Source organism: Amblyomma maculatum, chromosome 7, assembly GCF_055883805.1.
Source record: "Amblyomma maculatum isolate TAMU_Amacu chromosome 7, ASM5588380v1, whole genome shotgun sequence".
Lineage (NCBI taxonomy): Eukaryota > Metazoa > Arthropoda > Arachnida > Ixodida > Ixodidae > Amblyomma > Amblyomma maculatum.
The window spans coordinates 11,273,087-11,278,160 of record NC_139350.1 but is presented as its reverse complement, the minus strand read 5'-3'; positions in this window follow the sequence as shown (position 1 = coordinate 11,278,160).

Below are 5,074 nucleotides of genomic sequence, written 5' to 3'. Positions count from 1 at the left end.
TGCCCATTGAAAAGAAAAAAAAAGGGTTTATCGACTGTCTTGTAAAAAAAAAATGATGGGCCATATGGGCACCATAGCAGCGGAGATAGCGTACAAGAAAGCCGGGTGAGCCGGTGCTGCACAAGCGGCAGCTGCTGTGAAGAAACTTGATTGTTATAACACTATACCAGCCACTATGCATGAGTTAGCGATTCTCACGAATGATCATATCTGATACGCCTATATATGTTAGACTTTGTATTCTAGGAAAGACTATTTGCAGTGCTGAACTGCTATTTATGTTAACAGCGATTAAGTTCGATCTACAGTTAAGGCATCTGCGTAATGTCCTTAGCACCATCTTTGAGCTTGGAATTAAATGGATTAAGTGGAATGCTGTCAACTTAGGTACGTTGTTAGTGCTGCGCTTCGTCTAGGTGCGTCTATGTTTATGTGAAGCCAGCCTATGAACGAAGGCCAATATACTGTACCTGAATATTGCCCAAATACACGTCAAATTCGGCATTGTGAAATAATGTAAAAAAAAAATCGGAGGCAGTGTGCCATGAGCGCATCGCGAAACGGCGAAGGATATAGTGTATCCCTTCAGCTCATCTCATGGTCCGACTTGTCGGCTGCTATTTTGGCGCGCCGTGTGGATGCTGTCACGGGCCAGACCGTGTGCAGTCGACATCACGTGACCGATCCGCGGCTCAGTCTGTGGTCCGTCGTGTGGATACACCTTTACCGCCCCGTTGTTGGTCGGTCACGGGGAGTATAATTATGCTATATCCTGTTTCTAACACTACACAGCATCGCGGAAAAAAAAAGGTCGCAACGCAGCGGTGTGCTGCTAACAGCGATGCATACTTTGCATTGCAAGCAGTGGCTTTCTCCTGCTCATTTTGAAAATTAAAAATATCTATCCACACTAGCCTTTTTTTTTCCTTTACTACCCTACGAAGCTTTTACTGAATCGTCTCGATGCGCCCATATATGCATGGATCAGACGAAATGAGTGACTGCAGCTTCATCGCTCAAACCGAACTAAGAAAACAAACTCCGCTAGCAAAAAAAAAAAAATTACATGGACGCTTTGCTAGGTACTAGAAAGCCTAACGAATACAATGTTAGGAGCACGTTTTTGATACAACAAGTATTAGTGATGTTATAGCACTTTAAATCAGACAGGAGGGCAAACACGTTTGGAACCGTGAACTTTGAACTGCTGTAACATCGCTGATATTGGTTATATAAAAAAAGTGCTCCTAACATTGTATTCATTATGTGTTCTAGTACCTAGCAAAGTGTGCATGTGAATTTTCTGTAATGCGGTTATTTTTCATTGTTCCTGCAAATTATGAACAGTAAACTTCATTTATGCTCTGAACTAATTGGCCATTATATGTTCAGCGCTGTACAGTACATAGCATGCCGTCACTGCTGTCACCTTAGGGGCGATTTCTCATATATAGACAAGCGATTTCATTTATGTGTGCAGGCCTTGTGCAGGAGGAAGAGAATCAAACAGTTGATTTCTAATGCCCAGGGGATAATGTGCAGTCTTATGACTCAGCAGCATGTTCTTTGTTGCTGTATGCAGTCAATATGCTGGTAGAGAGTGTGGGAAAAACTTCACACATTTGAAGCAACAGTGTGTGAAGTAGTTCTCATGTTTGCTTTCTGTAATGTTTCATTTTACAGAGCTGCCAAGCCTTGTAGATGCACTGAGGGTTTGCTTTCTGTAATGTTTCATTTTACAGAGCTGCCAAGCCTTGTAGATGCACTGAGGGGTGGAGGGATGGCCGCTTCTGCTTCCAACGCCGCTGAAAGTGGGCTTTCTGGCCATTCCGTAAGTTGAGAACAACTGTTGGAGAGAAATTTTGTCCAATTTGTAGCCTTTTATCCAAGACATCTGCTCTTCTCCAATCAACAGTGGGCCTCTTCTATTCCCACCTCTGGCTTGAGTACCTCTGGTTGGCTTTTGGCTGCCAGAGTGTGGAGCCAGGTGCTTATTTGTCTCGGGTTACTCCATGCACTTCCATTGGCTTACCAGAACACATTCATTTATCTCTGTCTGGTGGTTTTGCCGGGACAATTTTGAGCTGTTAGGGCGTGGGAAGCTAGCAGATGATAGAGAGGTAGTATGGAAGTGGGGATCACACATCCATTATGTGGACTAGAAGGGCCGCTGTTGTCTGTGAGAAGTTTTTCTGCTGTCTAGTTGACACATGCACTCGTTGAAGCTAGTTTAGAGTGCACATCATCTTTGTCTACAATAGCATCATTTGAGGCAGCTCACTGTTTATTTCAAATGCGTGTGTGCACTCATATCTCGATTGTCTCGCCTCCCATATGCACAGTGCCAACTTCATACTAGCTGACTCGCAGTCGCATTCGCAAAATATTTCGGATGTCAAGCCTTTGCACCCACCTGATATTAAGTGTTTGAGGCCTTCCTCAAGAGTGGCTGCAAATTCTAGTTCTGGGTATGCGCTTCGGCACATGCATGAATGCAGTCCACGTGTGAAGCACAATAAGAGTGTATAGTCTTCCATGGTTTTCTGTGCAGTGGAAAGGTGCATATTATTCGAGAAATGCTAGAAAGTATACGAGAAGAATATGTGTTATAAATGCACTCATACTTCCTGTTTGACTTGTATAAAGATAATTTCCTATTATGGATCATCATGCGCGTGCAGTAGGCGAGGCACCTGTATGCAAGGCCAGATTGTAGCACGTAATGGATAATACCAAATTAGTGTGTTATAGATGATGACATAACCATGTGGAGAGGGAAATGGGAAGATCTTTGATGAAAAGAGGGAAAAAATGTTGGGGTAAATTGCACGTTAGGCTTTAAAGGCATACTTGAGTGAAACTTTGGAAACCGTAAAAAGTTGTTTTAGTGTGCAGCTCCTAAGCACCCGTTCCTGGCCTTGCGGCATCGGCTTAACCAGTGGATGGTCGATTACCCACTAGCCATCCCACTGGGTTACCCACCGGTCATTGGAAGGTAACTGGTGGCATGGACAGTGTGTGCACAGTTGGCTCTGGTAAATCTAAAGCTCAAAATTCTGCTCTGCCTCTTGCAGCCCGCCATTGTTATTGGGAACACTGGCATCTCCGATCTGGGGAATAGTAACATTGGGATCCTGAAGGAGCCCATAACAATTGAAGTGTAGGATGCTACATTTAAAATTAAAACCATTTGGAGGATGGCTTTAGTTTAGAAAATATTGTCATGTATTGCCATGTGTACAACCTACTCATACTGTTGCTCGTTGCTGGTCATTCTAAGTGCAAGTACTAGTAGCATGTAGAGATTTAATTTTACTTAATACATGGTGGTTATGTATGAGGGAGAACGTATAAAACCACAGAAAATAAATATTATGAAACACTGCAGAGAAGTTTTAAACTTGATTTATATGCTGTGGTAGACTAGAAAACTCCTTGTGCAACATCAGTGTAGATGATCGCATTGCAATGCTAGTGAGCATTGTTCACCTGGCTGTATTTGATTACTGATTGTGCAAAGTTAGGACATTGTGAAGGAAGTAAGCATAATAAAATGGAGGCCAAGTAGCCTGATAAGTGAGACCATCTAATTTAGTTCCTGAGCCAGCTACGCCAGCTCCCCCGTCGGGCCTAGCAGCTCCAATGTAAAATTCCAATTTGTTGGTAGATCATATCATGATGCATCTAAGTTTACAGTTGACATACATTAACAGATAAACATAATGCATTTTTACAGAGGGGCTGTCATTTAACATTTTAGGTGTGCATCAACGGGGCTAGATTTAAATTTTCAGTGGTGCTGTAGCTAAGGGATGCATTTGCTCAGGGAAGCTATGCAGAACTTTTATCCACATATATATTTTCCATTGTTTAGGCATGTTGTCCAGGAGCACCCTTCAGTGCCTACCTGAGAAGGACTCGAGTTAGAATTCTCAGACCCTAAGCTCCCCTTTAGGAATGTAAAAACAAAGGCATACCTTTTAGTTGTGACTGAAGGCATAAAGGAGCTACTGAAATAAACAAACAGTAATTGCAGGAGAAAGAAGCACATCAATTTTACTAATAAACATAATTAGGCAACGAAGAAAAAGGTACTTCTGGGAATTGAAAGCCTCTGTTCGGTCCTTTCATATTTCTTATTAGGGTAGTTTACATATCGCACCACGGTTACCAAATGAATAAGCTGCCTTATCTGTTTTTTTTTTCTTTTGTCATAGTTCAAGTTTGGCTCTATCACCATTCCGGCCGTCAGAATGGTGAGGCTTGAGAACCTGCAGCCTTCCATTTACACGCAAGAGCTGGCTGGCATGGTGTTTGGCTGCGATGTGCTGGCCAACTCTTGCCTTAAGGGCTCCGGAACGGACAAGCAAGTCCTTGAGAAAGAAGCTGTGGATGATATTGTTGGTGCGTATGACTGTTATTTTTGAGATATGGGCCCTTTTCAAAATCATACCCTGCATATTAGTGGCAGCTAGCTTGGAGTAACTGCTTGTACTGCATAACTGTATAAGTTTGGTTGATTCCTGCTCCCACCTGTTGCAACCTGGATAGGCATTTCACTCTTCTGCTGTTTAATAAACATTGTTGTGCAGTGTGCTCAGGTATCTCATACCACTGTCATACAGCACTGCTAACAATGGTCATCTACATTGTTGGGCATTACAGTCGAATCCTGTTACAATGAAAACTGCTTTAACGAAAATTTCGCCATTTACGAAGCGATGGATTTATTTCGCCCACAATAAGCAATTTTGGGAGCAAAGTTCTGGTTTGCAAAATTTTTAATGTGACAGTGGCTGACTTTTCTTTTTGCATCCAAATATGTTGATCTCTATTTCACCAAAAAAAAAAGTGGCTACTGCAGTCAGTTTGCAATTTCGTTAGCTCTGCACCCCCACAGAATCGGACTTGATGAGCTGCCATGTGGGCACAATGAATGCGAACTCGTTGCTTGCCTGCGCCGCAAAAGCAAACCTATTTACGTTGGCAGCATGATTCAACTGACATGCCGTTCACCTCTGCGCTGGGCGCTGGATGATTGTTGCACGCCACTTGCTCAGTTCCTCTAGAACTA